General features: G+C 37.2%; 1 long non-coding RNA gene across 1 annotated transcript in view; it reads left to right on the top strand.

Annotated features, from left to right (window-relative positions):
* The window catches only part of LOC106996781 (uncharacterized), a 46,755-nt gene extending 30,293 nt beyond the window's left edge, over positions 1–16,462 (top strand). Inside the window, exons 4-5 of the long non-coding RNA XR_003727471.2 lie at positions 12,846–12,967; positions 13,711–16,462. This is a non-coding gene — a long non-coding RNA (uncharacterized LOC106996781). The remainder of the gene's footprint in view (positions 1–12,845; positions 12,968–13,710) is intronic.
* The last annotated feature ends 11,176 nt before the right edge of the window (positions 16,463–27,638 follow it).

The following is a 27,638-nucleotide window of genomic DNA, read 5'->3' as shown; positions in this document are numbered from 1 at the left end:
CACTGAGCAGTGGTTTGTAGTTCTCCTTGAGGAGGTCCTTTACATCCCGTGAAAGTTGGATTCCTAGGTATTTCATTCTCTTTGAAGCAATTGTGAATGGAAGTTCATTCATGGTTTGGCTCTCTGTTTGTCTGTTACTGGTGTATAAGAATGCTTGTGATTTTTGCTCACTGATTTTGTATCCTGAGACTTTGCTGAAGTTTCTTATCAGCTTAAGGAGATTTTGGGCTGAGACAATGAGGTTTTCTAAATATACAATCATGTCATCTGCAAACAGGGACAATTTGACTTATTCCTTTACTAACTGAATACCCTTTATTTCTTTCTCTTGCCTGATTGCCCTAGCCAGAACTTCCAACACTGTTGAATAGGAGTGCTGAGAGAGGGCATCCCTGTCTTGTGCCAGTTTTCAAAGGGAATTTTTCCAGTTTTTGCCCATTCAGTATGATATTGGCTGTGGGTTTGTCATAAATAACTCTTATTATTTTGAGATACGTTCCATCAATACCGAATTTATTGAGCCTTTTTAGCATGAAGGGCTGTTGAATTTTGTCAAAGGCCTTTTCTGCATCTATTGAGATAATCATGAGGTTTTTGTCTTTGGTTCTGTTTATATGCTGGATTACGTTTATTGATTTGCACCAGCCTTGCATCCCAGGGATGAAGCCCACTTGATCATGGTGGAGAAGCTTTTCGATGTGCTGCTGGATCCGATTTGACAGTATTTTATTGAGGATTTTTGCATCAGTGTTCATCAGGGATATTGGCCTAAAATTCTCTTTTTTTGTTGTGTCTCTGCAAGGCTTTGGTATCAGGATGATGTCGGCCTCATAAAATGAGTTAGGGAGGATTCTCTCTTTTTCTATTGATTGGAATAGTTTCAGAAGGAATGGTACCAGCTCCTCCTTGTACCTCTGGTAGAATTCAGATGTGAATCCATCTGGTCCTGGACTTTTTTTCTTTGGTAGGCTATTAATTATTGCCTCAATTTCAGAGCCTGCTATTGGTCTATTCAGGAATTCCGCTTCTTCCTGGTTTAGTCTTGGGAGAGTGTAAGTGTCCAGGAAATTATCCATTTCTTCTAGATTTTCTAGTTTATTTGCGTAGAGGTGTTTATAGTATTCTCTGATGGTAGTTTGTATTTCTGTGGGGTCAGTGGTGATATCCCCTTTATCATTTTTTATTGTGTCTATTTGATTCTTCTCTCTTTTCTTCTTTATTAGTCTTGCTAGTGGTCTATCAATTTTGTTGATCTTTTCAAAAAACCAACTCCTGGATTCATTGATTTTTTGGAGAGTTTTTTGTGTCTCTATCTCCTTCAGTTCTACTCTGATCTTAGTTATTTCTTGCCTTCTGCTAGCTTTCGAATGTGTTTTCTCTTGCTTCTCTAGTTCTTTTAATTGTGATGTTAGAGTGTCAATTTTAGATCTTTCCAGCTTTCTCTTGTGGGCATTTAGTGCTATAAATTTCCCTCTACACACTGCTTTAAATGTGTCCCAGAGATTCTGGTATGTTGTATCTTTGTTCTCATTGGTTTCAAAGAACATCTTTATTTCTGCCTTCATTTCGTTGTGTACCCAGTAGTCATTCAGGAGCAGGTTGTTCAGTTTCCATGTAGTTGAGTGGTTTTGATTGAGTTTCTTAGTCCTGAGTTCTAGTTTGATTGCACTGTGGTCTGAGAGACAGTTTGTTATAATTTCTGTTCTTGTACATTTGCTGAGAAGTGCTTTACTTCCAATTATGTGATCAATTTTGGAATAAGTGTGATGTGGTGCTGAGTAGAATGTATATTCTGTTGATTTGGGGTGGAGAGTTCTGTAGATGTCTATTAGGTCTGCTTGCTGCAGAGATGAGTCCAATTCCTGGATATCCTTGTTAACTTTCTGTCTCGTTGATCTGTCTAATATTGACAGTGGGGTGTTGAAGTCTTCCATTATTATTGGATGGGAGTCTAAGTCTCTTTGTAAGTCTCTAAGGACTTACTTTATGAATCTGTGTGCTCCTGTATTGGGTGCATATATATTTAGGATAGTTAGCTCTTCCTGTTGAATGGATCCCTTTACCATTATGTAATGGCCTTCTTTGTCTCTTTTGATCTTTGATGGTTTAAAGTCTGTTTTATCAGAGACTAGTATTGAAACCCCTGCTTTTTTTTATTCTCCATTTGCTTGGTAGATCTTCCTCCATCCCTTTATTTTCAGTATATGTATGTCTCTGCATGTGAGATGTGTCTCCTGAATTAAGCAAACTGATGGGTCTTGACTCTTTATCCAGTTTGCCAGTCTGTGTCTTTTAATTGGAGCATGTAGTCCATTTACATTTAAGGTTAATATTGTTATGTGTGAACTTGATCCTGCCATTATGATATTAACTTGTTATTTTGCTCGTTAGTTGATGCAGTTTCTTCCTAGCCTCGATGGTCTTTACATTTTGGCATGTTTTTGCAGTGGCTGGTACCGGTTGTTCCTTTCCATGTTTAGTGCTTCCTTCAGGGTCTCTTGTAAGGCAGGCCTGGTGGTGACAAAATCTCTAAGCATTTGCTTGTCTATAAAGGAATTGATTTCTCCTTCACTTATGAAACTTAGTTTGGCTGGATATGAAATTCTGGGTTGAAAATTCTTTTCTTTAAGAATGTTGAATGTTGGCCCCTACTCTCTTCTGGCTTGTGGAGTTTCTGCCGAGAGATCTGCTGTTAGTCTGATGGGCTTCCCTTTGTGGGTAACCCGACCTTTCTCTCTGGCTGCCCTTAAGATTTTTTCCTTCATTTCAACTTTGGTGAATCTGGCAATTATGTGTCTTGGAGTTGCTCTTCTCGAGGAGTATATTTGTGGCGTTCTCTGTATTTCCTGGATTTGAATGTTGGCCTGCCTTACTAGGTTGGGGAAGTTCTCCTGGATGATATCCTGAAGAGTGTTTTCCAACTTGGTTCCATTTTCCCCCTCACTTTCAGGCACCCCAATCAGACGTAGATTTGGTCTTTTTACATAATCCCATACTTCTTGCAGGCTTTGTTCATTTCTTTTTCTTCTTTTTTCTTTAGGTTTCTCTTCTTGCTTCATTTCCTTCATTTGATCCTCAATCGCTGATACTCTTTCTTCCAGTTGATCGAGTCGGTTACTGAAGCTTGTGCATTTGTCACGTATTTCTCATGCCATGGTTTTCATCTCTGTCAATTCGTTTATGGCCTTCTCTGCATTAATTATTCTAGGTATCAATTCTTCCACTCTTTTTTCAAGATTTTTAGTTTCTTTGCACTGGGTACATAATTCCTCCTTTAGCTCTGAGAAGTTTGATGGACTGGAACCTTCTTCCTCATCTCGTCAAAGTCATTCTCCATCCAGCTTTGATCCGTTGCTGGCGATGAGCTGCGTTTCTTTGCAGGGGGCGATGCGCTCTTATTTTGTGAATTTCCAGCTTTTCTGCCCTGCTTTTTCCCCATCGTTGTGGTTTTATCTGCCTCTAGTCTTTGATGATAGTGACGTACTGATGGGGTTTTGGTGTGGGTGTCCTTCCTGTTTGTTAGTTTTCCTTCTAACAGTCAGGACCCTCAGCTGTAGGTCTGTGGGAGATTGCTTGAGGTCCACTCCAGACCCTGTTTGCCTGGGTGTCAGCAGCAGAGGCTGCAGAAGATAGAATATTGCTGAACAGCGAGTGTACCTGTCTGATTCTTGCTTTGGAAGCTTCCTCTCAGGGGTGTACTCCACCGTGTGAAGTGTGGGGTGTCGGTCTGCCCCTAGTGGGGGATGTCTCCCAGTTAGGCTACTCAGGGGTCAGGGACCCACTTGAGCAGGCAGTCTGTCCGTTCTCACCCTCCGTGTTGGGAGATCCATTGCTCTCTTCAAAGCTGTCAGACAGAGTCGTTTGCGTCTGAGAGGTTTCAGCTGCTTTTGTTGTTGCTGTTGTTTAGCTGTGCCTTGTCCCCAGAGGTGGAGTCTACAGAGACAGGCAGGACTTCTTGAGCTGCTGTGAGCTCCACCCAGTTCGGGCTTCCCAGCCACTGTGTTTATCTACTTAAGCCTCAGCAATGGCGGGCGCCCCTCCCCCAGCCTCGCTGCTGCCTTGCCTCAAGATCGCAGACTGCTTTGCTAGCAATGAGGGGGGCTCTATGGGCGTGGGACCCTCCCGGCCAGGTGTGGGATATAATCTCCTGGTGTACCCGTTTACTAAGATCCTTGGTAGAGTGCAGTATTGGGGTGGGAGTTACCCGATTTTCCAGATGTTGTGTGTCTCAGTTGCCCTGGCTAGGAAAAGGGATTCCCTTCCCCCTTGCACTTCCCAGGTGAGGGGATGCCTTGCCCTGCTTCAGTTCTCGCTGGTCGGGCTGCAGCAGCTGACCAGCACCGATTGTCCCACACTCCCGAGTGAGATGAACCCAGTACCTCAGTTGAAAATGCAGAAATCACCTGTCTTCTGTGTCGCTCGCACTGGGAGTTGGAGACTGGAGCTGTTCCCATTTGGCCATCTTGCTCCGCCCCCCTGTTTCCTGATTTTTTAATGACTGCCATTCTAACTGGTGTGAGATCGTGTCTCATTGTGGTTTTGATTTGCATTTCTCAGATGGCCAGTGATGATGAGCATTTTTTCATGTTTCTGTTGGCTGCATAAATGTCTTCTTCTGAGAAGTGTCTTTGCCCACTTTTTGATGAGGTTGTTTGTTTTTTCTTGTAAATTTGTTTAAGTTCTTTGTAGATTCTGGATATTAGCCGTTTGCCAGATGAGTAGATTGCAGAAATTTTCTCCCATTCTGTAGGTTGCCTTTTCACTCTGATGGTAGTTTCTTTTGCTGTGCAGACTCTTTAGTTTAATTAAATCTCATTTATCAATTTTGGCTTTTGTTGCCATTGCTTTTGGTGTTTTAGACATGAACTCCTTGCCCATGCCTGTGTCCTGAATGGTATTGCCTAGGTTTTCTTCTAGGGTATTTTATGGTTTTAGGGCTAACATTTAAGTCTTTAATCTATCTTGAATTAATTTTTGTATAAGGTGTAAGGAAGGGATCCAGTTTCAGCTTTCTACTTATGGCTAGCCAGTTTTCCCAGCACCATTTATTAAATAGGGAATCCTTTCCCCATTTCTTGTTTTTGTCAGGTTTGTCAAAGATCAGATGGTTGTAGATGTGTGGTATTATTTCTGAGGGCTCTGCTCTGTTCCACTGGTCTATATCTGTGTTTTGGTACCAGTACCATGCTGTTTTGGTTACTGTAGCCTTGTAGTATAGTTTGAAGTCAGGTAGTGTGATGCCTCCAGCTTTGTTCTGTTGGTTTAGGATTGTCTTGGCAATGCGGGCCCTTTTTTGGTTCCATATGAACTTTAAGGTAGTTTTTTCCAATTCTGTGAAGAAAGTCATTGGTAGCTTGATGGGGATGGCATTGAATATATAAATTACCTTGGGCAGTATGGCCATTTTCACGATATTGGTTCTTCCGATCCATGAGCATGGTATGTTCTTCCATTTGTTTGTGTCCTCTTTTATTTTGTTGAGCAGCAGTTTGTAGTTCTCCTTGAAGAGGTTCTTCACATCCCTTGTAAGTTGGATTCCTAGGTATTTTATTCTCTTTGAAGCAATTGTGAATGGGAGTTCACAGATGATTTGACTTTCTGTTTGTCTGTTATTGTTGTATAAGAATGCTTGTGATTTTTGCACATTGATTTTGTATCCTGAGATTTTCCTGAAGTTGCTTATCAGCTTAAGGAGATTTTGGGCTGAGACGATTGGGTTTTCTAGATATACAATCATGTCATCTGCAAACAGGGACAGTTTGACTTCCTCTTTTCCTAATTGAATGCCCTTTATTTCTTTCTCCTGCCTGATTGCCCTGGCCAGAGCTTCCAACAATGTGTTGAATAGGAGTGGTGAGAGAGGGCATCCCTGTCTTGTGCCAGTTTTCAAAGGGAATTTTTCCAGTTTTTGCCCATTCAGTATGATATTGGCTGTAGGTTTGTCATAAATAGCTCTTATTATTTTGATATATGTCCCATCCCTACCTAATTTATTGAGAGTTTTCAGCATGAAAGCTGTTGAATTTTGTCAAAGGCCTTTTCTGCATCTATTGAGATAATCATGTGGTTTTTGTTTTTGGTTCTGTTTCTGTGCTGGATTACCTTTATTGATTTGCGTACGTTGAACCAGACTTGCATCTCAGGGATGAAGCCCACTTGATCATGGTGGAGAAGCTTTTCGATGTGCTGCTGGATTTGGTTTGCCAGTATTTTATTGAGGATTTTTGCATCGATGTTCATCAGGGATATTGGTCTAAAATTCTCTTTTTTTGTTGTGTCTCTGCCAGGCTTTGGTATCAGGATGATGTTGGCCTCATAAAATGAGTTAGGGAGAATTCCCTCTTTTTCTATTGATTGGAATAGTTTCAGAAGGAATGGTACCAGCTCCTCTTTGTACCTCTGGTGGAATTCAGCTATGAATCTGTCTGGTCCTGGACTTTTTTTCTTTGGTAGGCTATTAATTATTGCCTCAATTTCAGAGCCTGTTATTGGTCTTTTCAGGGATTCAACTTCTTCCTGGTTTAGTCTTGGGAGGGTGTATGTGTCCAGTAAATTATCCATTTCTTCTAGATTTTCTAATTTATTTGCATAGAGGTGTTTATAGTATTCTCTGATGGTAATTTGCATTTCTGTGAGATCAGTGGTGATATCCCCTTTATCATTTTTTATTGCGTCTAATGATTCTTCTCTGTTTTCTTCTTTATTAGTCTTGCTAGCAGTCTATCAATTTTGTTGATCTTTCCAAAACACTGGCTCCTGGATTCATTGATTTTTTGAAGGGCTTTTTATGTCTCTATCTCCTTCAGTTCTGCTCTGATCTTAGTTATTTCTTGCCTTCTGCTAGCTTTTGAATGCGATTGCTCTTGCTTCTCTAGTTCTTTTAATTGCGATGTTAGAGTGTCAATTTCAGATCTTTCCAGCTTTCTCTTGTGGGCATTTAGTGCTATAAATTTCCCTCTACACACTGCTTTAAATGTGTTCCAGAGATTCTGGTATGTTGTATCTTTGTTCTCATTGGTTTCAAAGAACATCTTTATTTCTGCCTTCATTTCATTTTGTACCCAGTAGTCATTCAGGAGCAGGTTGTTCAGTTTCCATGTAGTTGAGTGGTTTTGAGTGAGTTTCTTTATCCTGAGTTCTAGTTTGGTTGCACTATGGTCTGAGAGAGTTTGTTATAATTTCTGTTCTTGTACATTTGCTGAGGAGTGCTTTACTTTCAACTATGTGGTCAATTTTGGAGGAAGTGAGATGTGGTGCTGAGAAAAATGTATATATTCTGTTGATTTGGGGTGGAGAGTTCTATAGATATCTAGTAGGTCTGCTTGGTGCAGAACTATGTTCAATTCCTGGATATCCTGGTTAACTTTCTCTCATTGATCTTTCTAATGTTGACAGTGGGGTGTTAAAGTCTCCCATTATTATTGTGTGGGAGTCTAAGTCTCTTTGTAGGTCTTTAAAGACTTGCTTTTTGAATCTGGGTGCTCCTGATTGGGTGCGTATATATTTAGGATAGTTGGTTCTTCTTGTTGAATTGATCACTTTACCATTATGTAATGGCCTTCTTTGTCTCTTTTGATCTTTGTTGGTTTAAAGTCTATTTTATCAGAGACTAAGATTGCAACCCTTGCCTTTTTTTTGTTTTCCATTTGCTTAGTAGATCTTCCTCCATTCCTTTATTTTGAGCCTATGTGTGTCTCTGCATGTGAGATGGGTCTCCTGAATACAATACACTGATGGGTCTTGACTCTTTATCCAATTTGCCAGTCTGTGTCTTTTTATTGGAGCATTTGGCCCATTTACATTTAAGGTTAATATTGTTACGTGTGAATTTGATCCTGTCATTATGATGTTAGCTGGTTATTTTGCTTGTTAGTTGATACAGTTTCTTCCTAGCATCAATGGTCTTTACAATTTGGCATGTTTATGCAGTGGCTGCTACTGGTTTTTCCTTTCCATGTTTAGTGCTTCCTTCAGGAGCTCTTGTAGGGAAAACCTGATGGTGACAAAATCTCTAAGCATTTGCTTGTCTGTAAAGGATTTTATTTCTCTTTCACTTATGAAGCTTTGTTTGACTGGATATGAAATTCTGGGTTGAAAATTCTTTTCTTTAAGAATGTTGAATGTTGGCCCCTACTCTCTTCTGGCTTGTAGAGTTTCTGCTGAGAGATCCGCTGTTAGTCTGATGGGCTTCCCTTTGTGGGTAACCCAACCTTTCCCTCTGGCTGCCCTTAACATTTTTTCCTTCATTTCAACTTTGGTGAATCTGACAATTATGTGTCTTGGAGTTGCTCTTCTCAAGGAGTGTCTTTGTGACATTATCTGTATTTCCTGAATTTGAATGTTGGCCTGCCTTGCTAGGTTGGGGAAGTTCTCCTTGATAATATCCTGCAGAGTGTTTTCCAACTTGGTTCCATTCTCCCTGTCACTTTCAGGTACAACAATCAGATGTAGATTTGGTCTTTTCACATAATTCCATATTTGTTGGAGGCTTTGTTTGTTTCTTTTTACACTTTTTTCTCTAAACTTCTCTTCTCACTTCATTTTATTCATTTGATCTTCAATCACTTATACCCTTTCTTCCAGTTGATCGAATTGGCTACTGAAGCTTGTGCATTTGTCACATAGTTCTCGTGCCACAGTTTGCAGCTCCATCAGGGCATTTAAGGACTTCTCTACACTAGTTATTCTAGTTAGTCATTCATCTAATCTTTTTTCAAGGTGTTTAGCTTCTTTGCGCTGGGTTCAAACTTCCTCCTTTCGCTCGGAGAAGTTTGATTGTCTGAAGCCTTCTTCTCTCAACTCATCAAAGTCAATCTCCATCTAGCTTTGTTCCATTTCTGGTGAGGAGCTGCATTCCTTTGGAGGGGGAGAGACACTATGATTTTTAGAATTTTCAGCTTTTCTGCTCTGTTTTTTCCCCATCTTTGTGGTTTTGTCTATCTTTGGTCTTTGATGATAGTGATGTATAGATGGGGTTTTGGTGTGGATGTCCTTTCTGTTTGTTAGTTTTCCTTCTAACAGTCAGGATCCTCAGCTGCAGGTCTGTTGGCATTTGCTGGAAGTCCATTCCAGACCCTGTTTGCCTGGGTATCAGCAGCAGAAGCTGCAGAACAGCGAATATTGCTGAACAGCAAATGTTGCTGCCTGATCGTTCCTCTGGAAGTTTTGTCTCAGAGGGATACCTGGCCATGTGAGGTGTCAGTCTGCCCCTACTGGAGGGTGCCTCCTAGTTAGGCTACTCGGGGGTCAGGGACCCACTTGAGGATGCAGTCTGTCCATTCTCAGATCTCAAACTCCATGCTGGGAGAGCCACTACTCTCTTCAAAGCTGTCATATAGGGACATTTAAGTCTGCAAAAGTTTCTGCTACCTTTTGTTTGGCTATTCCCTGCCCCCACAGATGGAATCTATAGAGGCAGGCAGGTCTCCTTGAGCTGCAGTGGGCTTCCCCCAGTTCGAGCATCCCAGCTGCTTTGTTTACCTACTCAAGCCTCAGCTGACTTGCAGTTCGATCTCAGACTGCTGTGCTAGCAATGAGTGAGGCTCCATGGGCGTGGGACATAATCTCCTGGTGTGTAGTTTGCTAAGACCATTGGAAAAGCGCAGTATTAGGGTGGGAGTGACCCAAGTTTCCAGGTGCTGTCTGTCACAGCTTTGCTTGGCTAGGAAAGGGAATTCCCTGACTCCTGTGCTTCCCAGGTGAGGTGATGCCTCGCCCTGCTTTGGCTCACACTCGGTGTGCTGCACCCCCTGTTCTGCACTCACTGTCCAACAAGCCCCAGTGAGATGATCCCAGTACTTCAGTTGGAAATGCAGAAATCACCCATCTTCTGTGTAGCTCATGCTGGGAGCTGTAGACTGGAGCTCTTCCTATTCAGCCATCTTGGAACTGCCCCTCTGCTTGGATAATTTTTGATAAATAAGAGGCTGATATTGATTTAATGAAAATAGCTAAATATTGAATTATTTAGTGAAATAGCCATAACTTCTAATCTATAGCTTTAGGCAGTCAAGTCCCCAGGCAGGAAGGGGGTTTGTTTAGTGAAGGACTGTTATCATCTTTGTTTCAAAACTAAACTATAAACTAAGTAACTCCCAAAGTTAGTTCATCCAATGCCCAGAAAGGAACAAGGACAGCTTGGGGGTTAAAAGCTAGATGGAGTAGGTTGTGTCAGATCTTTTTCATTGTCCCAGTTATAATTTTGCAGTGATAGTTTCATAACTTTAAATGATGACTATTGCAGATTTCATAAATAATCTAGGTAAACTATTAAAATAATTAGGTAAATGTAATGGGATAAATATTTGTAGACAAACATCATAATTTAGAGTCTAAATTAAGTAACAGATATTTCATCAATTGGGTATTTTCAAAAAAAAATTGTAGGAAAACATTCTTTCCAAAAAAGTGTGCCCTTTTTAAAAGGTGAATAATTGTTGTCTAATTCAAAGCCTCTTTAAAGGTTATGTATACAACAACGAAAAAGAAACCAGGAAATAAGAGAGGTGTAAAGAAAGTTATATTAATATAATTAAAAAGGTATTTTTGGTAAAAAAGCTTAAAGAAAAATAACTTTATATGCCAAAGAAGCTTATATGGTAAATTTTGTCCTAGAATAAAATAACTGGTTGTTTTAAAAATGAGGGATGTTCAGGACAAACCAGAATATCCAAGCATGTCATGAATGGTCAGTGTAAGTTGTAATAAGAGGATTTATTAAAAAAGAAAAAAAATTTTATGTGACCAAGCTGTCTATAATTAGAGGAAAGCTATAATGGTCTTTCTAGAGATTGAGTTTTGATTAAAAAAACACACTTATACATGAAAGGATTTGTTCAAACTATGACATTTTCTTAAGGCATTGCTCGACTCTTAATAAATTAAAAGACATTATAATTTTTAATGCAAATTTTAACATTTATTGTATCTTGCTGTTTTCAGGTTTCTCTCCTCTTTTAAGAGACCTGAAATCAAACTCTATATTTTAACTTATTTCCAGTTCCTGTAAGTTTTTTTTTCCTTCAGTTTCTAACTGTTGTGACCTGATGCAAAAGAAAGAAAGAGAGAGAGAGAGAGAGAGAGAGAGAGAGAGAGAGAGAGAGAGACAGAAAGAAAGAAAGAAAGAAAGAAAGAAAGAAAGAAAGAAAGAAAGAAAGAAAGAAAGAAAGAAAGAAAGAAAGAGAAAGAAAGAAAGAAAGAAGAAAAAGTTTTATCTTAGAAGTCTAAAGGAAATGTTTTCTTCCAACATAATATTCCCCATAGGGAGCAGCAGTTGCACTGCAGAAGGTCTTTTATTTTGCCCTTGAGTAACTGTCCTAATAATTAGATCTTACACTTTATCAAAATAATTCCTATGCCATTATTACTAAGTTTGGTTTGCTTAGAAAAAGCAGAGATTAAAAATTTTTCTTAAAATTAAGATTATTACATCTGCGTAACTTTATGTGGTTTTAAAGTCCTTGTGCCATTAAGTTACAGAGCTTTGACTCCTGGGTCTAAAAAGGACACCGAGTCCTTCTAAATCTTAACACTGACAGTAGTTAAAGTGTCATCTTCAGACCCAGTAGAAGATGCCAATAAAATAAATCTGGTTTGTGAGACACAAACCAGAAATTAAAGATATTAAACTCCTAAGGATCAGGGACTATCGTGGAAGAGGTGGGTGATATTGTAAGGGCTAATTTTGAAACATAAAATAAGTTCAGTTTCTCTATAAATTAACCATTAACGTCAAAGGCACACTGATGCAAGACCAGTATATGGGCCCCTATGTCATATTAACAAAGTTTCCTTGAAACATTAATCCACTCCTTAATAAAGGTTATAAAGGTTATAAAAGGCTTATAGAAATTATATCTTATGGTCAAGATGATTAAAATTTTATAGATTGTTTATAAAAGTTTGAAAAATAAATTTAATTGGCCTCATGCTGTTTTTATTTGGGATTATTATTTGGAAAATTAAGTCTCCTGTCTCAAAGAATAACAGTTTTCACCTTGTTTTTGTAATCTTTGAATTATCACTTTGGTTAAGTTAATGACTTATTTTACAATGACCTGTGACCCTATTTTGTGATATCAAGCATTTTAAACCTTTGATATTTGACAAACTTTCTAAAATCAAATTATAAATTATGTCTTTTTCTGACCTAATTATTCCTTTAAGATATTAGGTTCCCTAAAATCCAAAAATGACATATATGATTTATTTGATATAAAAATCCTACAGGAAGTACTGTCAAATATGAAATGATGGTGTTTGGCTTTCTTTAGAGTGTATTAATATAAATATGTTATTGGTATGTGTTTTAAAGTTGTGGGAAACTTATATTTCTGATATGACTTAGTGTTTGTTATTAGTAATAATTACAATTGTTATGTTAAGTTATTGTGTGCCACGGAACTAATAAATTTCCTTGTCAGTTGTGTCTTTGACTGTGGGTGCACTAAAGCTTTTTGTCATCCATGGACAATTGTTTTCTTGTTTTGGTCCTCTTTAGAAGGTGGTTTTATAATCAGCTTTTATAGCTCTAAAAGTTGTTCTTTAATGCAGGGTTCTGATAACTTTGGAGATTGTGACATTAGAATGTAGGAAAACTTTCAGGACTCTCATGGAAAGATGGAATATTCATGAATGTCAAGCAGAACAGGAGTTAACTGCATGGACTAAACTAATAGAAGACTGAAGCCTTATTTATTTTCCAAATCAAGATAAACCAAAATCAAGACCCAAATATAATCACAGACTGATGTAAAGAGAGATGTAAAGACCGAATACTTCAGAAGAGTGAAGTAATCATTTAAAAAAAGCTTGAAACATTGATTATTCTTTGTTTTCTTTTCCAGAGTCAAGAAAACTTTGCTTTTGAGTTATTTACAGCTTGTCGCGATTGAGTAAAGTATGCTCCTGTGAACAAATTTGGATTTCTGTGTCTCAACCTGATTTCTCTAGAATGTGGAAACTATTTGTGAGTATTCTTAACTTATGGCAATATGGTTATTTGCATAAGTGCAATAAGAATGTTTTATTTTGCAACAGGACACTATTGGAGAAACTGGTGATTTTACTGGAATGGTGTGATTTCCTTTATAGAATCAAACTTTATAGAATCAAACTTAAATAGAGCCAATAAAAGCCCCTTGGGAACAATGGTCTCATACCTTGTTTACACAGTCCCTGTGTAGGGTTCCTGACCTGTGGTAAGTAAAGAACGTCACTTTCTGATAGGTCCAGGAGACCCAAATTATCTTGGGATCTCAAGAGGAGAGGAATTTACCCAGCTCACAGGCATTTGATGGTACAAAGCCATGGCTGAGCTTGACTTTAAAGCCATGGCTGAGCTTGACTTCAATATCACCCAAGATAAGAATAAACCATGGAAAGCATAACAGCTGCAAATCTCCCACCCAGATGAGAGAACATCTCTAGAGAACATCCCTAGAGAGAAACAAAGACTTTAAAAAAGTCTTATCTGAGATTCCTTCTATGAAACAAAGTTCCATTAAAAAAGCCTATGTGAAAAATAATCATTCTTGCTGTATTTTATACAAATAGGCCAACTGTAAAAAAAAGTAAATCAGTCCTACCATGATTTGCTTTAGTAAAAATAGGAACCTGAAGAGAGAAAAATTATGTTTCAAAAAGTATAGTGCACCTGCCATTAGATTTTAGACTTGCCTAATGTTTTTCAATTTTTATTATTTTCTACAGTTGGACTGAATTCTAAAATTTTTCCTGGTGGTAAGTCTCCAAAATATTGTTTTCAATTTTTTTCTTTATTTTTCTTTTTTCTCCTATTTTTCCTAATTTGAAATAACTGGAAACTAAGCTGTGCTTTTCTTAAAGTCCTGTGAACTAAAGGTAGACAACTTAAACTTCAGAAGAAAATAACAGCAACCTATTTACATACATAAGCCACTTTCACAACTGCCTACTGATATATGGACTTCAGAGTAATATGACCTACATTGATTTTCTAGGATTGTTCTTTTTTGTTGTTGTTTTTTCTCCCTTCCTCCCCCTATTTTCTCTTCATAGGACATGAGACATCACAACCTTCTAAAAAACGAGCTTTTCTAATAATGCAGGACCTACTCTTGTAGAAATAAACCATCCTAGCCATGAGAGATCAGATGAAACCTGAGACCAGAGACTCATTTTCTTCTAAAATGATTTCTCAGAATGATTTTAAAAATAAAAGGGGTAAAATGTGAAAGGAAAATAAATCTTGGGACCCCCAAATCACTAAGCTAAAGGGAAAAGTTAAGATCGAACTGCTTAGGGCAAACCTGCCTCCCATTCTTTCCAAAGTCATCCCTCTTCTCACTAAGATAAATGCATATCTGACTGCTTCCTTTGGAAAGGCTAATCAGAAACTCAGAAGAATGCAATCATTTGGTTTTTCTCTTATCTGCCTACGACCTGGAAGCACCCTTCCCGCTTCAAGTTGTCCTGCCTTTCTGGACTAAACCAATGTACATCTTACATGCATTGATTGATGTCTCATGTCTCCATAAAATGTATAAAACAAAGCTGTGTCCCCAACCCCCTTGGGCACATGTTGTCAGGACCAGGACCTTGTGAGGCTGTATGGGCATGTGTCCTTAAATTTGGCAAAATAAACTTTCTGAATTGACTGAGACCTGTCTTAGATATTTGGGGTTCATACCCCCTTGGTACTGTGTAGTGAATGAGTTCTCACAAGATATGGTTGTTTAAAAGTGTATGGCACCTCCTACCTGTCTCTCTTCTTCCTGCTCTGGTCACGTAAGATGTGTCTGCTTCTCTTTTGCCTTCCACCATGATTGTAAGTTTCCTAAGGCCTCTCCAGAAGCCAAGCAGATGCCAGAATCATGCTTCCTGCACAACCTGTGGAACTGTGAGCCAATTAAACTTCTTTTATTTACAAATTACCCAGCCTCAGGTATTGCTTTATAGCAGTGCAAGAATGGACTAATACAAGTGTTATAGATATTGAGTAGGTAAAAATCAATAGGATTTAGCAATTGGACCTAGAGACACAGGAGTTGGGGAGATTTTTTAAAAGAGGTGATTAGAAGAAGAATATTGTCATCATGGAAATTAGAAAGTTAGGTTTATTGGTGAAAAGTTGCTGAATATTCTTCTAGATATTTTGAGTTTGATGTACTAATGAGGAACAGGTGGAGACCTCCATCATACACTTGGAAATTTAGGACTGGAGCTGGGAGACAAGTGGGGCCAGAAATAAAGGTATGCTCCTTCTGCTGTCAACCCACCATGGCCTTTTAGTGGGATCAGTGGAAGCCCTGCAAGTAAGTGCCTGGAGTTAGCAAAATAGTGTGGAAGGACAAACTGATGCCAGAACCTATGAACTGACAGCATTTAAGGGGTGGGAGGGAAAAAAGAAAAAGCAAATGTGAAAGGAGATCAGGAAACTTAGGCAAGCCAAATAAGAGAAAATTCTTTCAAGTGTGAACTTCCTTATATGACATTTATGATTTAAGTCCAGCTTATATCAAGAAATTAAGAAAGAAAATTGGAAAAATAAATAGGGCTTTATGTGTTTTAGGGCTTATGATGATGATTATGATATAGGATGAAAATAAAGTGTGGGCCGGGAGCAGTGGCTCATGCCTGTAATCTGACCACTTCAGGAGGCCGAGGCGGCGGATCACAGGTCAAGAGATCTAAATCATCCTGGCCAACATGGTGAAACCCACCTCTACTAAAAATACGAAAAGTAGCTGGGCTTAGTGGCACAGGCCTGTAGTCCCAGCTACTCGGAGGCTGAGGCAGAAGAATTGAACCTGGGAGGCGGAGGTTGCAGTGAGCTGAGATCATGCCACTGCACTCCAGCCTGGTGACAGAACGAGACTCCATTTCAAAAGAAATAAAGTGTGGACGGCAGGTATTCTAACAATTGTAATTAAAGAAATGCATTAATAAATAAGCTTTCATATTTTCCTACAAGTTATTTTCTTAATACTTGTCAATATTATATGCCATAAAGCTTTTTTTCTAAAATAACAAAAATCGTGTTTTGAAAGTATATTTTATAATGCCAAGAGGCAAACATGATGTAAGAGACTAAGAGCAGGCTTATCCAGCAAATATAATTTCATCTGTAAAATGGGGATAATAATATTTCTTATCAGCTTGTCTCAGAGAAGTGTTATATGAGTTAACTGAAGGAATGATATAGCATTTTATGAATGTAAAATCTATAGTAATGTATAATATAATTGATATTTAAGTACTTTTTGTGCTTCTGGTCTTATGCTGGTAAAGTTGTTATTACTTTAAATAAGTAATAAATATCTGATTTTTGCTCTATGTTCAGGAAGCACATTTTCTCATCTTTTTTACACTTAAAAATGTACTATAATTTTTCCTTCTGTGAGATGTTTGTATTTATCTTATTTTGGTCAATTCCTGCTCTGGCAAGTACACACAAAATAAAATGTTAGCATCAACAAACAAACATTTTTGTTGGGTGTGTCCTCACTGTCTAAATGTGTTTGGTTTTTTTCGGCCAGAATTATTTGTTTCAAATACTTTCATGAAACATGCATTTACTTCTGGCCCATCTTAATAGCTCAAATATTCCTGTCTACATTTCCTTAGATCACCTTCTATTCAGTGCTTCTTTCTTAAGAGTTCTTCTGTCGGCCAGGGTTTTTTCTGAGGTTTCAGTAGTTGCCTGGTAGGAATGCTTGTGAAAACATTCGTGGATAGCCCAAACATTTTTTAATAACATTTTCTTGGAAAAAAAAATTTTACTGGCAGTCAGGACACATTATTTAAACATATTTCAAAATATTTACGCATCCTTGCAATACTTTGGTGGCATCTTGTATGGTAAGGCTGAATTGATGATTTTCTAGTTACCTCTTTTTGTTTGCTTGTTTTTGGCCATTCATAATAGTTGATCGATGAGTGTTTGATAGAATTTCCACACTGTTGATAAACTCAGTAATAAGGTGGTTATAACAACCAGAGGTTTTTGAACTTTCTTCTCAGAGACTTGAACTGTAACAAATTAGATGAACTTTATTGTAATCCTGTCAGATGCTTGATTTTCAGTTGCTATTTTGCTTCTTTTTTTTAGTATTCACTTTTTCAAAAAATTTTCAGCTTTTATGTTAGATACAGGGGATATATGTGCAGATTTGGTATATGGTAATATTGTGTGATGCTGAGGTTTGGAGTACATATCCTGTCACCTTGGTAGTGAGCATAGTGCCTGATAGGTAGTTTTTTAACCTCCTTGCCCACCCTCTAGTAGCACACAGCTTCTATTGTTCCCATATTATGTCCGACTTTAGGTAGTTTTTTAACCTCCTTGCCCACCCTCTAGTAGCACACAGCTTCTATTGTTCCCATATTATGTCCGACTTATAAGTGAGAACATGTGGTATTTGGTTTTCTATTCCTGCGTTTATTTGCTTAGGATATGGCCTCCAGCTCTATCCATGTTGCTACAGAAGACACGATTTCATACTTTTTTTATGGCTGCATGGTACTTTTTGATGTATATACATCATATTTTCTTTATCCAATCTACCATTGATGGGCACTCAGGTTGATTCCTTGTCTCTGCTATTGGGAATAGCACATCAATGAACAGATGAGTGCATGTGTCTTTTTGGTAGAATGATTTACTTTCTTTTGTGTATATACCTAGTAATAGGATTGTTGGGTCTAAGATAGCTCTGTTTTAAATTCTTTGAAAAATCTCCAGACTGCTTTCCAACCATCTCATACCAGTTGGAATGGCTATTGTTAAAAAGTCAAAAAACAACACATGCTGATGAAACAGAAGAGAAAAGGAAACACATATACACTGTTGATGGGAATGTAAGTTAATTTAGCTGTTGTCTCACTTTTTCCTTTTTCTCCTTCTCAGTGGTAATTCAGAAATTAACAGTTGTTGGTATCATTTTGGCATTAGTATTTGGTGATAGATGTAGCTTTAGTGAGACCTGTGGTTCTCTATATAGGGCTTACACCTTATTTAAAGTTATTTTTCATACTCCACGACTATGTCTAAATAAAAAAAGACAATAGATAAATTGTTGGTGCATGTATGTTGACTAGCCAAATCAAACTTTGTGCTTTTTTTGGCTGGGGATGGGGGGCATAGTGCGGGCGAGCAGTGAGAGTTTTATTAGTAGGGCTCAAATTTTAGTATTTTTTCCAGAATAAAGAGATAAATTTAGGTCTGTGATTATATATGGGTCTTGATTTTGGCTTATCTGATCTGCAGAGGAAGAGCAAGAAATATTACCTTAACTTTTGCTTCTAGGGGTGGCAATGCTACATAATTTAAAAATCATTAGTACGTGTATGTTTAAAAACCATATTTTAAGAATTTTAATTTATGAAAGGTGTCTTCTCTCTGAGTTTTTTATCCCATGTTGCTAAATCTTTCTGCACATCTTTTCTTGCATCTCTCTCTTTGGTATTTTTTTCTTTATGTGTTTGTGCTGTATTTTAAAAATGTGACTTTCTCACTCTATAAAACTGTATATACATCTGATTATGTGTCATTTCCTGTATTCTTCTTGTATGTGTGCTTTTTCAACTGTGCTCAATCAATTTTTATTTGGGTGTCTCTGTTTATTTTGATCTCTGTCTATGCCTTTATCAGTGAATATTCCTGTGTGTCTTTGTGTCTGTCTCTCTCTCTTCCTGTGTAGATGTATATGTGCTTTGTGTTCTCTGTTTCTGTGTCCATTTTGATGTATCCCTCTGCTTATGTGACTTTGTTCTGGCCTCCCTCACCATCTTTCACTATCTCTGTCTCATTATATATAGTCTTTCTCAATTTTTATTTGATTTCAGTTCTCTGTGTATGTCTTCCTTATTTTGTGGTTATAACATTGAAGTTTTGCTGTAGTGTTATAGTTACCAATTAAAATTTAAAGTTTCCTGTTTTATGTATCAAAACACTGTGTTGTACATCATAAATATATACAATTTCTACTTGTTAATTAAAAAATAAATAAGAAATAAGTCAGCTCTGAAAAAAATTTAAAAATAAAGTTTCCTGTTTTATTTCATTAGAAAAATGAGTTAAAATCATAAAAGGCAATTCATAGAAAAATTGTAAGTGTGGTAATAAATATTAAAAAACAGACATGATCTTAATAGAAGTTAAATACAGGTGAGTAAAATAATGAAGTTACATTTGTTGACTATTAGATTGATAAAAATATATGTGTGGGAAAATAGTGAATTATATATTATAATGGCATTGAACAACATTTCAAGAGGACAACATGAATCAAAACTTTAAATATACATTAGCTTTGACTCAGCAATTCTTCTTTAGGAATTTTCCCCCAAATAACCAGATAATTGTACAACTGTTTATTTCAGAATTGCCTTTGTAGTATAAAATTGAAAGTAAATGTCCACCAACAGAGGATAGGTTAAATGAATGATAGTACATCTATATAATAGAATATTATAATCTATTGTTATAGAAAAGTTCTGTGGTCTATTGATAAAGGAAAAAAATCAGATTACAAAAGGTGTGTACAATGCACATATTGTATATGCCATTTATTCATTCAAATAATATGTATTTTCTACATGTACTATGTGGTAAGTACACTAGAGCTGCTATAGAGATATCCATATTGTTTTATATGGGGTGTAAGATAATGAAAGAACTTCCACCTTCTCTCTATTATGGAGTTAATAAGCAAGTATTATGAAAAATAATACAGTTGCATCAATTTTGGAAAATTTTCTGTTCTTAAATTTTAAAGCAGATGTATTTTTTATTTTGAAATATTAAATTAAATTGATCACTTTTCATAGTTTTCCTTTTCTTTTCCCCCCTCCCCCACATGTGAGGGATCTGTGATGCTCTGTAAAAATTGATTCCCCATCCTGACCAAGGCAATTTTCTTAGGTGTTCTGGAAATGTTATGCCTTGGTACATATTGTCTTAATGAGTTGTCAAGAAACAATATTTGTTTAAAGCCTTTGGAAAAATAGAAAAAAAATTAAGCCATGTACTTGTCAAAATGTCATTCCCATGTGAAGCTCAGAGAGTCTGAGTAAATACAACGTGAAACAATAAAGGTGAACGCTTTGCTCAGTCGTTGGAAATTGATGCTAATGTCAGTGGAAAACTAAACTTGAAAATGTAATGTTTAGTACAGTGATTCTATAACTTTAATGTGTATAAGACTTACCTAAAGAACTATTTTTAAATGCAGATTCCTGGACCTCACCCCCTGAGGCTCGAATTTGGTAGGCTGGAATGGGCATAGAATCTATATTTTAATAAGCTTCCAAGGTGATTCTAATAGAAGAGGTTTAAGGGCTACGTTTCACGAAATGATGTTAATGGGTAATTATAATAGCTAATCTACTTTAAGAATTTGACAGATTTCCCTTAAAGCACATCTACTGGATATATTTCTAGGAGGATTCTTTAGACAAGCTTATTTAAGAAATCATGGAAATTATGTAGGGGGATTATGAGTTCATAGGCGGGTCTACATTCCATTTCAAGACCGATTGGTTTTCTGGACCACAATTCTGAGCCAAAATTTTAATGAGCTGCCAGTGTTTACTTCCATCAAATAAAAATTGGCACTCCTTTTCCTCAAACAATGGCATTAATATTTATAGATGTTCTCTCATACTTATAATTTTATAGTATTGGGTAGATAGTGTGAATTCCCAAGAACCTGGCCATAAAAGTGAGGAAAAGAATATGAAAAAGAGAGCGCTGCAAATGTAGAATTCTGATCAATGAAAGCAGCTATGTAGTATAAATCAAAGACTACTTTAGAGCAATTTGACATAATCAGACTATCAAATCTATGAATCTTAAGTGACTAAATGAATTACAATAAATCTGTCAGTCACCAGAGTAGGTATGCTGCAAAAGCAACTCTGAACTTTCTTGAAAAACAGGTCATCAGAGGTGCAAGAAATCTATATGTTGCCATAGTATATTGTTATAACCAAAGTATACACTAAACAATTTAACATTTTGTGATCATTTGATTTAAAAACTGCTTATAATTCTGATTTAAATAAAGTTTATGGGAAGAAATCCGAACAGCCTTCCGTATTTGTAGTTGATTTATTGAGGCATGAAAATATCTGCTCAATTCAGATAATCAGAGTGTTTTTTTTGGCTGGAAAACCATTTAGTTATGAATATCTCAAGCTTTTTTTTCAATATATTTGTTTATTTTTGAGACAGGGTCTTGCCCTTTCTGTCACTCGGGTTGGAGTGCAGTGGCACAATCTTGGCTTGTTGGCAGCCTCCACCACCTGGGCTTAAGCAATCCTCCTGCCTCAGTCTCCTATCTGGGACCACAGGCATAAACCACCAAGCCTGGCTAATATTTCAATTGTTTTATAGAGACTGGGTCTTGCCATGTTGCCCAGGCTGGTGAATTCCTGGGGTTTTGAATTCCTGGGGTCAATTGATCCTTTTGCTTCAGTTTCCCAAAGTACTGGGATTACAGGTGTGAGCCACTGCACCTGGCCATGTTTCTCAAACTTTAATGTGCATATAAATCACTTGGGGATCTTGTTAAAATGAAAATTCTGATTGATGGTCCAGAGTGTACAATCTGAGATTCTGCATTCCAAACAAGCTATTGGTCCACCCAAGGACCACACGTTGAGCAGCAAGGATTTATTTCTACTCCTTTGCTTAATAGATGAGGGACAGTCCATGCTTCACCTGGTTTTTTAGGGCATCATCATGACTTGGGGAGCCTTGAAGTCATTGGAACTGAATGTTATTAATGTCAGTTTCTCAAACTCTTACCACTGAAGTCTCTGGTGAGGCCTTGGTTGCTACCTTTCCTGAGTTGAGGTTTTCAACTTTTTATTTCATTCAGTGTGAGAACTGAAAGATTACTTTTAATAAATGTTATTTTTCTTTTTTCCTTTTTTTTTTTTTACCTGAGTTATTCAGACATGGTTTCTGTTGCTTGCAGTCAGCATAATATAACCTATACAGGGTATATTTTGGGACTTACCTGGCAAAGAAATATACTATAGTTGCATCACAAGGGAATAAATTCTTCTTTCCTCAGAACATAGCACATAAATCTATTTCCTTAAAAGCTTACACAAATCCACTGGTGACTCACAAATGCCTTTCTCCAGCATGATCTTCTTCCTCATCTTCCTGGCTCTATCCAACTTCCAATTTGATACTTCTGTTTGAATATCTAATAGTCATCTCAGACTTAACATATCCCAAATCCAAAATTGAACCTTCCAAAGTTGATGTTTCCATAGCAAATGACACTCTTTTTACACAGTTGCTCAAGTAAAAACCTAAGAATCATGCTTGATTTCTATTTTCCCCTCCCTAAGTTCAATCCATTAGCAAGTTCTATCAGTTCTGCTGTAAACATCTAGCAAAAACCAACCACTTGCCATCTCAACTGCTTGTCCTAGTCTAAACTATATTCATGTCTACCTTACACAACTACAAAAGCCTTCTAGTTCTGCTTTTCGCTCCCACTCTAGCTTTTCCACATGGCAGCCTAAGAAATTCTTTTAAAATGTAAACAAGATCATATTACTTTTATGCTCAAAGCTGTTGAGTAGCTTCTTACCCCACTGAAAATACAATCCAAACTCCCTACCATGGTTTGCAGAGCTTACGTAATCATTGCTTTACTAAACCTCTTTACTTCTTGTAAAGAAATATACCGTCTTATGCTGCTCTCCCCCTGGCACTCCCTGCTCCAGCTATGCTGGCCTCCCTCTTCAACTGGAATGAAAGTCCTAAGGGCAGAGATTTTTGTCTGTTACTTACTGTTGTATTCCTCCTATCTAGAATAATGCCTGTCACAAAATAGATGTCGATTAATAGTTCTTAAATGATTGAATGAAGAATGTGCAATCAATTAGGCAACAGTAAATAGATAGACCCAGTCACTGGGACTCTGGCAGGAAGTGGGGATTGGTCACAGGAGACGAGACCTAGGTTTTTACTACTAACTGTTTATACTACTAACCATTTATATCACTGATCACCCATATGTGATATTACCTTTAATTTTGAAGTTCAAGGCTTGTTCCAATAAACTTAGAGCAAGGCTAGCAGTAAGGTAGATTGGGTAAAATGGCTGTCATCTAAGCTTCTCATTTTTCCCAACCAGAAGAATATAGCATGTAAATGGCCTTCAAATGACCCTAGCTGGGAGTAGTAGAGAGATGCTAAGGTAGGCAGCAAAGCAGGTGATATGTTGCTGTTACTGTAGAGAGTTGCTATAGATAGTTTCTGTAGCTTTAGGAAGAAAATAAAGTAGATATCTTGCAATATATCGATTAACCAAATAAATTGATTGCTATTCATTCTTAAGCCTGCTCTCCCAGAAAGAAAATGGCACAAAATATTCACAAAAGCTTTGTATAAGATAATTGTGGCTTGGAAATCTTATGACTAAAAATAATGATATGACTGTGCTCACAAGGACAAAGGAATAAACAATAAGTAGAGATTTAAAAGATCACTCAACATACCTGTGCCACAGAAAGAAGGTATTCCACTTTCTATGGAACAGTGTCTATGATTATTCCTATTCTAAAGCCATTCAAGTGTCTCCTAGTTCTTTAGCCCTCATTTTCTTACAGATATATGTTACTTAGTTCTTGTTTTTTCCCAGTCTTATCCAAACACCAGCACCAACAACCTTTCTCCTATAGGTTAAATTCTGCAACTCCCTGAACCAGTGGAAACCAAACTTGTCAGTACTTCAATTGTTCAAATTTGTAAGTGAATAGAGTCTGGAAATGGTCTGTGGCCTCCACGCTGGATTTTAGTGTCCTGGGCAAAGCCCTTTGCCACCTGCTTCTGCAGTAAGGGGCAATCTGCCCAGCGATATTCAACTTATGTAACTAGTCCACGTGCATGGTTTCTGCTTCCTGTCTGGTGTGCAATCTAACTTCCTGCTCTGACCATAGCCTTGATTTAACCTCCTCATCATTGACCTAATACTCTAATCCTCTTTCTTTTTTTCTGTAAATCTGCTTTCTCTGGGGACTGAACTTTCTTTTGGGCCACTTTCAAACTGGACTAACTTAATTGCAGACAAAAGTGTGCCCAGTAAGAAGTATAGCTACTATCCAGAGACTCTTCCTATAGTGCTCTGCTTTCTTAGGTAGAATCCCCTGAATATCAGCATAAGTCTGGACTATTTATACTCCTCTTTGAAGACCAGACCGACTGCCAAGTTAATTTCCTTAGCCCCAATTTTGCTGGTTCTGGCTGACTCTTCCATTCCTTTTTTCTACTATTGACAGCATAACATGTCCGAGTACAGGGTCCACATGTGTTGGGACACATTCCTGGAGGTCTGAGAGCAGGAAATAATGAGGATAGTTGTGAATTCCACTGTGTCATGGGGTTTAACTTGTTACACAATCCTGTGTCCTGGGAAGAAGGCAGAACATTGATGGAAGTAAAAGTTACATATGGCTCTGTTGAGGACTCATGAGTCCACGATATTTGCTGTTGGTTTCCTACAACTAGGACAGTCACAATAGAGTTGGATCTCCATTCTCAAATGTGTAGAATAGTAATGCTGATTTATGGAAGGGCTATAAATTCTGTAGTTGAAATAAAACCATTTTTTGTCTCTTGGAGTTAAAAACTCTGGTATTCATAGATGGATTATTACTATTAATATCCAGTTTAGGATTAATAAAAACTTTGAATCTAGTAAATTCTTTATGACCTCTACTTAAGACTTTTCTCTCTTGGAGATGATAGGAATGGAATCCTCTTGCAGTGAACCCAGCCTGACTAATTTACTGTCAACATTAGCAAACATGAACTGATAGAGAGGGCAAGGATAAGGATAAGGCTAGGCCATTTTTAATTTTTAATTTTAATTTTTTGTAGAAACAGACTGCAGATTGAATTCCCACATAGGCAATTCCAGAATTCTTATGAGACATGCATTAGGACATCAGCAACAGGTAAGTTTAATAACACCAATGAAAATAATTGGTTAAGACATTACAGTATTCCTCAGGGGAGTTGTTTGGTTCTAGGGAATGCGCTTCTCCAATTTTGATAGAACGAGTACAATGTTCTCCATAGAGGAAATGATATTTTAATACTGGATTTCAAGAAATCACTGTCATCAGGAAGTATCTATCACTGCTCTTGAAAGAATTAAGAGCAGATTTGAAGGTTATGTGTACTCTTTGGAATAAGAACAAGTGGGAGATGAGGAAAAGGAATCATAGATTAGTATATAATAGATTTTTTTCCACAAGAGTTCCCACAGTTCTGATCAGCTGACTACGACCAACACTTTACAGAAGTGTTAGTTACAAAACAGAAAAGATGGAAATATGTAATCTGGTACTGACCAGAAGAGTATCTATCCCTAGAATATTGTATTTATATAGATTGGATAATAACATTTTATGGTATTTAGGTCAAAAGGTACACTGTACTATGACTAAGATTTTCTCCCTGCATTATCAGAAAGTAGACATGAGCACAAAAAGAATGATACGCTATCAAGCTACATGACCTTCGATAGTCAAAAAATGTTTTAAGAAGTGTGTTCTTCCATTCATGTATTTATTCAGTCAACAAGTAGAGTACCTAATACTAGAAATTGTGTAAGGCACTATACACAGAGGAAAACAAAATGGTTCCTGACAGTTTACTGATTATAATCTAGTGGTGCATAGAACACACAATAAAATAATAATTATAATAATTAAAACTGTGACTAGTGCTATAAGGGTCAAGACAATAGAGTCTATTTGAAAAGCAATGTGATACTCTTAACTTGATTTTATGAGTAGAGGGAGCCAATGAAAACTTCTTTGAAGAAAAAATAGTTATTTAAGCAAGGACCTGAGGGATACTATGTTAACAGGACAAAGAGAAAGCAGCATAAGGAATACAGGCAGAAAGAGCAGCCTAGGTGAAAGCTCTGAGGTAGAGAGAGAAGTTAGCATGTTTGGGGAACTGAAGGTTCGTATAGTTAGGACAGAGAGTTAGGGTGATAATGGCTCTAAATACAGTTGCAGAGGTAGGCAGGGACCCTATCTTTGCAGAGCCTTGTGGTTGTGGTAAGAAGTTTATGTTTTAAGCATAATCAAAAGCTAAAAATGAAAGTCTGATATGTGCATGAGGAATCATATAGACATTATCTTTCTACCACAGGTGGTGCCAAAAATAAAAAGCAGATTAATTTTAAATGGGATGATTTTATTGAATTGTAGACTAAAGAACTACATAGACCAATGCGCCATATTCTATCTTGCCTTTTCTTGGCTTCCTTCTAGGAGACTCATTATTTTTGGCTACAGAGTAAGTACTTTCCAAATATACATATTTGTAGTTCATATATATATACACACAAACACATATATATACACAGGTATATTATATGTGTATATATGTGTGTGTGTATATATATATGTGTATATATATGTTTTTCCAAATAACATTTGGCTCAGCTGAGAGCTCTGTGCAAGGTTACACTCTGGCGAAAACTTTTAGTCATTAAGGCTGCATTGACAATTGAGCAATCCATCATTAGTTGGTGAATTTGTTTTGGATATGTCAAATTTGAAACCATTACAGGACATCTATATTGAATTGTTCTAGGTTGTTATGGTGGAAAACACATATTCAGGATTAAAATGAAATTATTATTGTTCATAAGGCTGGCATTATAGCAAGGAAGGAATGGGGTATTCATAGCCATACCTGGGGACTAGCATATCCTAGTCCCTTAGAACATCACACTTACATTTTTTTTTAATATACAAAAGTATATCCTAAAACTTCTCTGAGAATTGCTTTGTGGCCAGAGGCAGGAAAGGCCTAGTGACCCATATTTAGGTGGGAAATAGGAAAACAAGTGACAACTCAACAAGGAAGGGGAAAAGGATTTTGCTATGGGTGAACAAAGTTCAAAAGTCTTTTTGAAAAGACTTTTAGCAAACATTCAAAAGTGGTCACATATAAATAATAAATATTTTGTTTATATAAAGGAGTTGCAGTAGTTTCCTAGGAGAGTAAAATATTAAAGATTTTTTTAGCTGTGATTTAAATTTTTAGAACATATGACACGAAGATCTATCTAATGACCATGGAAGGACTGATTTCCTCATCAGTAGGCATTTTGGAAATTTGAGTCTGGAATATAGCAAGAGAGGTCAGAGATAGAGATGCAGACTGGAGAATTATTATTACAGAGATGATGATTAAAATCATGTCCATCAATTGATAAGCTGATTCAGGGAAACAGTGATGATCAATGGTTCTCAGTTTAGGCTACCATTAGGATCACCTGGAGAGTTTTTGAAAACCACTGAGGCAGCCCCACCCAAAAGATTCTGCTTTAGTTGATCTCGAGGACTGGGCATCCATTTTTTTAATTACTCTCCAGATAATCATAATAAGCAGTCAGGGTTGAAAACCTTAGCACAGATAGAGATGGGCTAACAATGGAGTCCAAGGAAGACTTGCAGTGATATAGAATCTGTTAGGCAAAATGTTAGCCTTCATGGTCTTCATTCCTGGGGTTACTCCTATGAGTATGTCAAAAGGTCTTTGAAGATGTAATTTAGGTTGCTAATCAGCTGATTTTAAAATAGGGAGCTTCTCAGGATTGTCTACG

Source organism: Macaca mulatta, chromosome 2, assembly GCF_049350105.2.
Source record: "Macaca mulatta isolate MMU2019108-1 chromosome 2, T2T-MMU8v2.0, whole genome shotgun sequence".
In the NCBI taxonomy this organism is placed as follows: domain Eukaryota; kingdom Metazoa; phylum Chordata; class Mammalia; order Primates; family Cercopithecidae; genus Macaca; species Macaca mulatta.
Note: the sequence above shows the minus strand (reverse complement) of the source record. Positions and strands in the feature narration are given on the sequence as shown.